The following is an 11,635-nucleotide window of genomic DNA, read 5'->3' as shown; positions in this document are numbered from 1 at the left end:
GAGCAGAGGCAGAGAGAAGAATGGCAGAGGTCATGGGGAAAGAACTTAAGCTACCAGGACTTTGCTAAACCTAGTCGTTTTACTCCCAGTACGTTTTTGAGTTTGAGTTAGTTTTTCGTTGGACTGCTTTCTGAAAAGACTACTTAAAATAAAATCCTACTTTTTACAGTAAAGACCTTTCAGTAATATTTTCTCTCTGTGTGTGTCCCCTCCAGGAGCAGATCCAGATGTGATATATAACAAAAACTTTCCACAACATGAATGATTAAAACACAGTACTCACTTTGACAAATGTATCTCCAATGATTTTCCTTTTCTCTTTTCTGGGATGGTAGTCATATTCAAAGTCTTGCTGATGCGTATTTGTGGCGTCCTGTCCTCCTCAGAGATGGGGAAGGTTGTCGTTCCGTTGTAGAAGGTGTGAGCTGCATTTACCACTAAATACAGCAACATTTTAGAGACGAAAAAGAGAAAGGCAGTATAAGGAAGTACAATGGGATGTACTCACTTGAGGTCTTATTGTACCACCCCATACTTCATTTAGACCAGCAGGACTTGTTTCCCTACCTTTGATTTGATGCCCAGCTTGGTGAGGGCCTCCTCCACACTCTGACTCTCTCTCTCTTCCTCATGAAGCCGTTGTCGATGTGAACTGCTATTACCTGGTCCTGGTTAAGAGCTTTGTTAAGGAGAGCTGTGCAAACTGTTGAGTCTACCCCACCACTCAGCAGCACCTGAAAATAAATCATTACAGTCAGTCATTAACTGTGCAGCCAGATAGTTGAGTAGTGACATCCAACCGCTTTAGGGATACATTTGTGACCCTGCTAGATTAAGGAGGATGTATTAAAACCCTTGCACTTACTCTGTCTTGCTCTCTAATCAGCTGTATGTCCAATTTCTATTTAGGGGCAGGGTACGCTATTCTACACTCCTCTGCTGTCCTCATAGACACAGCTACACACAGGCATAAAGCCTCTCAGGCAGGCAAGAAAAATAGCAGGGTACTCTACACTCCTCTGCTCTTCCCCGAGGAAGAGGACAGCACATGTCTGCTGCTTTAACATCCCATATGGAAGTTTTGTCCACATGAACTGCTACTGTGCAGACTGTAGTCAGACTTTGGTCCACATGAACTGCGGCTGTGTAGACTGTATAACGGCTAAATGAATATTCACGTTGAATTAGAGCCACAATGAGGCAAAAAGCAGCCACACTCTTCTGCTCTCCTCTTCTCACAGACACACGGGCACAAAGGCACCAAGACACTCAGGTGCACATGCAAAAAAGCAGGCATGCTCTTCTCCTATCCTCTCCTCACACCCTTCAACATCTTTTCTGGGAAAAAACCTTCAACTATAATGTCTCATAGAAAATGTAAATTACTTTTCTTTAAAAAGGTAGCTCACATTAAATTAAAAATCAGTCATTACCTAACCCTCATTCTGAAAGAAGGTCAGGTAATTTTTTTCAGTTCACAAAACACTCCTGAAGTTTCACATGAAAACAGCTTGCCACATCCTCCCAAAAACTGTAGTCAACAGTGGCGTTGTTTCAAACGGCTTTTGTTAAAATACAACTTTACAAAAACATAAAAAGGCCACACAGGCGCACTCTCCGACCGCTGGCTGACTGTCCGACCGCTGACTGTCCGACCGCTGGCTGCCTCTCCGACCGCTGGCTGACTGTCCGACCGCTGGCTGCCTGTCCAACCGCTGGCTGCCTTTCCGACCGCTGGCTGACTGTCCGATCGCTGACTGACTGTCCGACCGCTGGCTGACTGTCCGACTGCTGACTGTCCGACCGCTGGCTGACTGTCCGACCGCTGACTGTCCGACCACTGACTGTCCGACCACTGACTGTCCAGCCACTGACTGTCCGACCACTGACTGTCCCAGCTACTCACAGGCATGCAGGAAAAATAGCAGGCAAGCTCTTCTACACTCCTCTGCTCTCATGAAAGAAAGACACAGCTGCACACAGGAAAACACAGGCACAGGCGCACAGCCACAAAGCCTCTCAGGCAAGCAAGCAAAATAGCATTGTACGCTCTTCCCTTCTCCTCTCCTGTCCTCAGAGACACAGCTAAACACAGGAAAACAGGCATAAAGCCTCTCAGACATAAAGGCAAAACATCAGGGTACGCTATTCTACACTCCTCTGCTGTCCTCAGAGACACAGATAAATACAGGCACAGAGGCATAAAGCCAAAGACAAAAAAGGTGAAACCCACCCCATTGCATTTTCACAAAAAGAATAAAGATTTCACAAATATGAAACTGTGTTTTTAAGAAGAATGTAAATCCTACCTGAAGTGAAGTGCGACTGTGCCAATGATAAAGAGGTGACCTTCGTAGCCTCCTGCATGGGTGAGCCAGGCTGTTTGTTAAAAGCCTTCACCGAATGAGAGCCGTGCTAGCTTTAGTTTTCAGCCTGTCCCCAGATTGTGTGCTCCACTCTGCTGGGCTGCTCTGCTCCTGCTATACTCTGTGGCAGTGCTTCATGCACCCGAGGACAGCAGATGTCTGTTCATTCTCTGAAGTGGGGGTTGACAGAAATACCTCTCTCCCCCCACAGTCTTCCTGTGGGCTAGTTCCTGCAGCAAAACCTCTCACACAGAAACACACAATTTTCATGGTAAACTTTAACTTTAACATCCCATATGGCAGTTTTGTCCACATTAACTGCTACTTATGTGCAGACTGTAACACGGCTAAATGAATAGTCACTGTGAATTTGAGCAACAAAGCAGCCACACTCTTCTGCTCTCCTCTTCTCACACACACACACTGTGGCATCATAAGCGGACGTGTGGTATAGGGACGCTATTTTCCTCTACAGGAGTGGCTACCCAGTGACCAAATGGCCGCCACCCACACTACAAGTCCCAGAATGCACTGCACAGGGAGGTGCAAATGACTCAGCCTGTTGATTACTGCAGGTGCTCATGCACTGGAAGAAGACAAAGAGAGCAGAGGCAGAGAGAAGAATGGCAGAGGTCATGGGGAAAGAACTTAAGCTACCAGGACTTTGCTAAACCTAGTCATTTTACTCCCAGTACGTTTTTGAGTTTGAGTTACTGTTTTTCGTTGGACTATTTTCTGAAAAGACTGCTTAAAATAAAATCCTAATTTTTACAGTAAAGACCTTTCAGTAATATTTTCTCTCTGTGTGTGTCCCCTCCAGGAGCAGATCCAGATGTGATATATAACAAAAACTTTCCACAACATGAATGATTAAAACACAGCACTCACTTTGACAAATGTATCTCCAATGATTTTCCTTTTCTCTTCTGGGTTGGTAGTCATATTCAAAGTCTTGCTGATGCGTATTTGTGGCGTCCTGTCCTCCTCAGAGATGGGGAAGGTTGTCGTTCCGTTGTAGAAGGTGTGAGCTGCATTTACCACTAAATACAGCAACATTTTAGAGGCGAAAAAGAGAAAGGCAGTATAAGGAAGTACAATGGGATGTACTTACTTGAGGTCTTATTGTACCACCCCATACTTCATTTAGACCAGCAGGACTTGTTTCCCTACCTTTGATTTGATGCCCAGCTTGGTGAGGGCCTCCTCCACACTCTGACTCTCTCTCTCTTCCTCATGAAGCCGTTGTCGATGTGAACTGCTATTACCTGGTCCTGGTTAAGAGTTTTGTTAAGGAGAGCTGTGCAAACTGTTGAGTCTACCCCACCACTCAGCAGCACCTGAAAATAAATCATTACAGTCAGTCATTAACTGTGCAGCCAGATAGTTGAGTAGTGACATCCAACCGCTTTAGGGATACATTTGTGACCCTGCTAGATTAAGGAGGATGTATTAAAACCCTTGCACTTACTCTGTCTTACTCTCTAATCAGCTGTATGTCTAATTTCTATTTATGTTAGCCTCCCAATGTATTAGCCATGTTGTCTTTGATATATCTTGGGGGGTTCTGGTGGCAGGCTGTAAAATATTAGGCATTATGAACTCACTCAAAAAGGACATGACGACTACAGCCTTGACACTTTTGTACTTATAATTAGCTGACTACCAACTCTTGGGAATCACACACCCACAATATCACACTTGCCAATTGCTACTGCAGGAACAAAGTACAACAAGAGTATAGTAACAAAGAATGAAAGAAATATCCCTCAGACTGTAGTAGAGGAAAAAGAAACCGAGGCTGCATGCATTTCTTTAAATATAAATCCTGTACTTTGAGCCCGTTTCTTACACTCATTTATCGCCCTTACACGCCCCTGAGAGGAAGCCCAGTTTGAAGCCACTCAGGGAGTTGACTACCTCTTTTCAGATAAAACAGGGTTTAATTTGAGAGTTTAATTAGTTCTACTTTACTTCCCACTATTGCTGCTGTCACCACTTCCTGAGTGGTTATGACGCTTCACACTCACTACCCCAGCTTTAGAATTTGAGTCAAATTATCTCCCATTATATGTTAAAATGTGCTGAGAAAATATTTTTTCCCTTTTCTGATGTTTCTTTTTTTAAGTCATCACTCTGCCCTAAAAATGGTTTGGATAACAACACAAACAATCATGAAAACTTGGTACAGTTTTACTCACCAGGACTGTAGACTTGTCTACTTTTTCTCTGATTTCGTTGATGCACACCTGTTCACGGTTCAGTACGGTAAAATGACTTGTGCATCCTGCAATCTCGAACAGGAAGTTACGCAGCATCTCAATGCCTCTCTCAGTCAAGTCCACTTCAGGGTGAAACTGTGTCCCATACAGCTTCTTCTGTTCATTAGCAATTCCTGGTGGGGAAAACAGATGTGGCGAAGAACTTCTACCATTGCCGTTTTCCTCTTTGAATGCCACTTATACATCCAAGAAACTATTATAACATACAAAAATAAATAAATCAGGATTTCAGATAGATTTGGAAAAATAAACAGACAAAATACAGATTGAACATTCTTCTCAGAGATGTAAATTCATACACAGTCCAAGGCTGAACATATACAAACAAGTATAGCAGTTTATTTGGAACTTGCATGTGAGTATACGACCACAATCTATTTTTAATTAATTATTCTATTGAGGGCCACAACCCATCTCACGTTCTGCTCACCGGCAATGATGTTGCCTGATCGGGCCACCTCTTTAAAGCCATCAGCCACTTTATCAACGCTATCTCCATGGGTCAGCAGGACCAGTTCCTCCTTCTGAAGGCTTCTGGTAAGATAAACACAGATGCTGACGTCAGAGTAAGATGTGTGGTGTTCAATAACATTACATATAATAGTATTATGTTTACAGGCCCACCTTTTCCCGGGGCAGACAGTAATTAAATACTTTTAGCTAATTATTTTAGACTCTGCAGTATTTGTGTAACAGCCAGGGTAAAATATGTGACTGCTGGAATGCTTCTGCAGTTTATCTAGCAAATATGGCACTAGGACAAACCCGTTGAGAAGTGGTTGGGTTTTACAGACAAAACATAGTGGTAGCTGCCATTACAGACAATAGATACACGTAAAAACACAAATAACAGCTAAAAACATACACACAGGCTACATACACACACACATAAATAAATAAAAATACAATGCAGAACGCTGTGTGTGTGTGTGTGGTTGTGTCTGTCTGTCTGTCTCTCTCAAAAATAGTGTAAACAAATTAATAAATTCCACTGTTGAGCTCTGTGTCAGACTGATACCTACGGTGTCAGGGTTTAACGAGAGACCATGTTAACAGGCGAACGTCAGCCAAATGTGTTTTGACAACAGCTGTTGAAAATGGGAAGAGACTACGTAGCTAGCTGTCCGCGTGAATGCCTTTTTAAGTTGTCATTAAAATGTTAACACATAACGATGTTTACCTCTCTGATTTGCCTCTGGAGTCTTGTCTGAGGAAACTTGTCGACCACGTTTCGAATGTGGCTTGCTGTTAACACACGGGACGGCTCCGTGGCTGTGTGGCAGAGAGACGGAGGAGTGAATGAAACGCTGTTGAACGAATATGCTGCATGTTTGAAATAGCGTTACAGAAATTAATAAACAAACGGTGTTGGCTGCGAGGCGCACCGCGGCACATTAGCTAGTCTATGGGTGGGAAACTCTGGCTTACCCTCGTGTCTCCTCTCTCCAAGGGTAGCTAGTCTAGTAGCTAGTTAGTATTTCGGTGCACCGCTTTAATCTGCCTGTGTGGAACGCTCGCGACGGACGTTAGTTCCGCCTTTCGCGCTCGCGAAAATATTATATTATATACACTATTATATTATTGTACACATATATTGTTACGGGAAACTGACCTCATAGTTTTTTTTTCATCTTTGGTTTAAATCGGAAACGTGATATGCTTTACCCCATGGAAACACGGATATACTTTATGATTGATGGTTTAAGTGAATTGAATAGGTTTACAGAGACACACATAAGCATCAGTAAGTCAATATGCAAGTGTTTAGTGCTTTGCTCTCTATACCAAATGGTTGTGTGATCAACTCCAGCTTGGAAATATTTTTTCAAACGAGAAAATATTTTTAATACCATCATTGTTACACTGATAATGTTTTCAAAGCAGATATTCATATATATAAACACCACACTGTCATTAGTGCCACACAGGACGTTCACATAAATATCCCAGTGGTCAGCTGCTGGCTTCTGGTGTAATCGCACCCCCATGTGGCGAACAGTGGGAACTACATGCAGAGCTGCAGATACAGACATGAACACATATGGAATTATGTACTTAACAAAAACTTGTGAAATAACTGAAACATATGTTATATTCTACATTTTTCAAAGTAGCCACCCTTTGCTTTTTTTATTAATAAGGGAAAAATTCCACTAGTTAACCCTGACAAAGCAATCCTGTGAAGTTAAAACCATTTCAGGTGACTACCTCATGAAGCTCATGTCTCTCTCTCTCTCTCTCTCTCTCTCTCTCTCTCTCTCTCTCTCTCTCTCCCTCTATCTCTCTCTCTCTCTCTTCTCTCTCTCTCTCTCTCTCTCTCTCTCTCTCTCTCTCTCTCTGTGTGTGTGTGTCTGTGTGTGTGTGTCTGTGTGTGTTTGTCTCTCTCTCTCTCTCTCTCTCTGTCTCTCTCTCTCTCTCTCTCTGTGTCTCTCAATTTCAATTTCATGTTGCTTTATTGGCATGACAAAAAAAAATACATCTGTGCTGCCAAAGCATAAGAACAAACATACATATAAAATGACAAGGAGTAAATACATCTGATGTAGTAATAATAATAATAATACAAGTAAACATATTATAATTATGATATAAATGCAGATACTACACAACTTCTGTGCCGTTCCCTTAGAGGGTACATTGAAACATTATATACAAATAAATAAATACAAATAACTAAAATAATAAATTAGAAAAGAAATGATAATCTATACAATTCTCTATTTATTGTTCCTTGTATTGTGGCAGGAGAAGACATATTTAGCTGCTAGCCATGCCGTGTTTTTATCTTCCCCTAAAAAAAAAGGAAGCTTTTTGTCCTCAGTATAGGTAGTGAAGCCTGGTATATGTTTTTCGAATTTTTGGAAATATTTGTTTCTTAAGCCTTCATATTTGGGACATGTACATAGGAAATGTAATTCTGTTTCGATATCCTGGTGGCAGTGTGTACAGACTCGTTCCTCTCTTGGTCTCCACACTTTTAAATGTCGACCTCTTTCAATTTCAAGCTCATGGTCACTGACTCTGTATTTTGTTAAAATTCGTATTTCTTTTAGATTTTTTGTTTTGAGATATTTAGCCAATTTTATATCTCTGTTCAGGGATTGATAACAGAGGAGTTTGTGTTGTATTTTATTTTCATTTTGCCATTGTTCTGCATACTCGTCTTTTAATTTAGTTTCAAATCTTTTGATTGAAGACTGAGGATTGTGTCTGTGGCGGCTCTGAGGCTCAGTGTACCTGTCTCTCTCTCTACCTGTCCGTCTATTACTGACTGTGTTTAGCTCAGTGTACCTGTCTCTCTCTCTCTACCTGTCTGTCTATTACTGACTGTGTTCAGCTCAGTGTACCGCTGAGCCAACTTGTCCAGGGGGTGGACATCTGAACACTGCTGGTTGCTCTGTGTCTCTCTCTCTCTCTTTCTCTCTCTCTCTCTCCCTGTGTCTCTCTCTCTCTCTCTCTCTCTCTCTCTCTCTCTCTCTCTCTCTAGCTGTCTGTTTAAGTGAATTGAATAGGTTTACAGAGACACATCTTTGCATCAGTGAGTCAATAGGTTTGCTCTCTATACTAGATAGTTGCATGTTTGATCCCAGCATGGGAATATTTTTTTTCAAACGAGAAAATATTTTTAATTCCATCAATGGTACACTGACAATGTTTTCAAAGCAGATATTCATATGTATATAAACACCACACTGTCATTAGTGGCACACGAAACGTTCACATAAATTGATATCCCAGCTGTCAGCTTCTGGCTTCTGGTGTAATCGCACCCCCATGTGGCGAACATTGGGAACTACATGCAGAGCTGCAGATAGATCTGTGGTAGAACACATATGGAATTATGTACTTAACAAAAACTTGTGAAATAACTGAAACATGTGTTATATTCTACATTCTTCAAAGTAGCCACCCTTTGCTTTTTTTATTAATAAGGGAAAAATTCCACTAATTAAACCTGACAAAGCAAGGGTTTTAACGTTAACAGGTCAACAACAATGTAGAAGATATAAAACAGATGTTTACGGCCCTTATTAATCTCAATTTCAACCGATTCACTATGCATCATTAAAGAACAGTGTTTCACTTTAAAATAATTCTTGGGAAAAGTATTTGGATCTTCCACTTCAGTATATGTACTACTACCAAAGTGTGTAAATACTCTGTAAGTAAAAGTCCTGACCATTTAACAAGTACAAGTACAACACTATCAGCATCAAATACACCTAATGGACTAATGGTTTCAGCTGAAGCCAAGACAAAAGGTTACATAAAGTAAAGTAAAGTAAATAAGCCCATTAGATAATGGTTTGTCCATCATTATTAATTAATTGTTCATACATAATTCATCATCAGTAAAGCATTTGTTCAAACAGTTATAAATGGTTTGTTCATAGTAAATAAGCCTATCTAGAAAAATACATTTCTAAGTACAAGATTTATACTTATATAAATAATGAAACAACCGTTTGTAAATGAAATCATTTCCCATTATAAACCAGTTGCAAACTATTACTAACTGCTCTGCTCATCATTTGTAAAGCATTGCTCCTATGTTAATTCTCATAAATGAAGCATTTGTATATATAGAAGTTTGACACTAAAAAAAGTATTGGTAAATTAAATAATTTTCCCTTTATAAACTATTTACAAGCTATTAGTAATGTATTGTTTGTCATTTGTAAAGCATGGTTCCTACATTCATTCTAATCAGTAAAGCCTTGTAAATACAGTTAGTAAATGGTTAGTCCATAGTAAGTAAGCCCATCTAAAACATATATGAGTTGATTTGCTAATAATTAAAAAATGATGCATTAACCATTTGTAAATTAAGTCATTCTACCATTATTAACTAGGTACTCAGGAATGTATACCGTCAGTTAAAACTAGGAAGTTAATGATTAACAGACTATCCAGACCTACATTTGTTTATGCCATGAATTAAATGGGCTGGGGTGTTAATACATCTGTTACAAATACTTATCAATAATGTAATCCATGACTAATTCAGGAGTTCCTACTGGTTAGTTAAGTACATTCTGTGAGCCCATCTACATTGACCACTTTCTACGCTTTAAAAATCAGAGAGAAGTGGCTGTAAGCAGAAGCGGTGCTTGTGAGGTTGCAATTGACCGTGTAACACTTTGTCTTTCAGTGTAATCATACCAAAGCTACTAGTCTACTCTCCCAACTACCCTACTACCACAGAATCAACGAGTCCCCGATAGGATCACAGCACACTGGTATCATTGTTAAGGTAAGACGGTAATCTTCCCTGTGTTGTCCCTGTGTAAGACCTTTAACATTTCTCTCCAATTGTAATGGTAAGTGGGTTTATAGCTACCCACTGAACCTTGAAAGTCAACAACATTGCCTTGGTAATCACCCATGTACACCTTGGGCACGCCAAGATCAGGAGATAGTTTAACATTGAAATAATAGACGGGTCCCGTAGGATGTGGCTCCAGTCGTAGGCTATGAGAGTTGTACATCTGTGCGATGGCAGCCGACTGGTTGAAGAGGAGACAGAGGATACATCGACATGGCTCAAGCTGCTGAATCTCTCCGGTTTTGGTTCTGCTCGACACGAAGCACTCGTAAGACTGCGGTGAAATCAGCGCCGTGAGTGGCTTGGGATTGTCCAGAGGGTTCAAAAGAATGCACTTGCAACCCTCCCTGTTGGCACATGAGGGTAGATCTTGATCGTTAAGCATGGTACACAGCAGTGATCTATTGTACACGTTGCGAGCAAGAGCCCTGCCTGCTATAGCGCGTTCTGCAAACGACGCTAGTAGAGGACGTGGGTTCCTGGCCAGTAGTTGCAAAACGGTCAGCACAGGGGTGCAGCTGGCGCACATAGGGTTCCTGGCACAGCTGGACATACACGTGTACACTTGCGGCGCAAAGCACTCAGGGAAAAGGGCTCTGATGTCTGATGGGGACAAGTGTCTACTCTGTGACACCTTGTCGAAGACCTGTGCTCTCATAACATCCCTATAAGTGGCAGTCGTTTCCGCTGCATACATGAGGGAGGTATTGGTCACCATGTCCCCACACGGCTCTTTGTGCTTGTCCAACCTATACAAGGTATGGATCTCACGTCTAGACCTATAATTGTATCCACTGACATTGAGCTCTATGTTGACTCCAAATAAACCTCCTACAATCGCTGTTACAGGTATAAACTTGTCTTCATTATCACACGGTTCTTCGAACAGAACACGTATGTCATTGCAGACAGCAAGTGTCGAGTTATCACAGTTGAAACTCTTGACTGCTAGATGTGCCATAACAGCCAGAGCTTGGGGTGTCAAGGGTTCTGCGCCGGCAGCAGCAGCAGCAGCAGCTGTCTTGGTTGATGCTGATGTAGTTATGGGGTTCGTCGTTGAATGCATGAAGAGGACCCGGAGTGCATCTATGAGTGTACCATGAGAGCATGCACATGCTGTCACAGCTGCCGTGCCGGGCTCTTTCCGACACGGTAGACGCGATGCTGACCATGCAAGGGTTTTTGATGCTCGGTGATGTGTCCCGGTTCATTTCTGATACCGGTTGCACATTTCTGTTAGTCAGGAATATGCAACTTTCGCAAAATCCAAACTTTTCTCGTCGACCACTAGCCCTTTGCATATGGGCCAAGGCCCTGGGGTCTGACATGTTCACCATCAACACTAGCATCCTGCTACGGTTCGATAGTGTCATTGTGGCATTCATGTTTTCCAGATTCGTAGATTGGAGAAGGATAGTGCCAAACGTCCTGCTCCTCAGACTCGCTCTGTTCATCTACACATTCAAAGGTCTCAACCGATTCATCTCTGCATGCCATGTGTAACATGCTATCGATTTAGTAACGTTCTCGCCTCGCTAATCCGGGCGTGTCGCACCACGGGTCGAACTTCGTTGCCGGGCCCACACAGGGCTTGTGCAATCGGTCTGGCTAGAGATCTCGTCAACGTGCCCTGGATGCTGCTATGTAGCCCGTGCTTGGCGAGA

Source organism: Perca flavescens, unplaced genomic scaffold (assembly GCF_004354835.1).
Source record: "Perca flavescens isolate YP-PL-M2 unplaced genomic scaffold, PFLA_1.0 EPR50_1.1_unplaced_scaf_3, whole genome shotgun sequence".
Classification (NCBI taxonomy): Eukaryota; Metazoa; Chordata; class Actinopteri; order Perciformes; family Percidae; genus Perca; species Perca flavescens.
Note: the sequence above shows the minus strand (reverse complement) of the source record.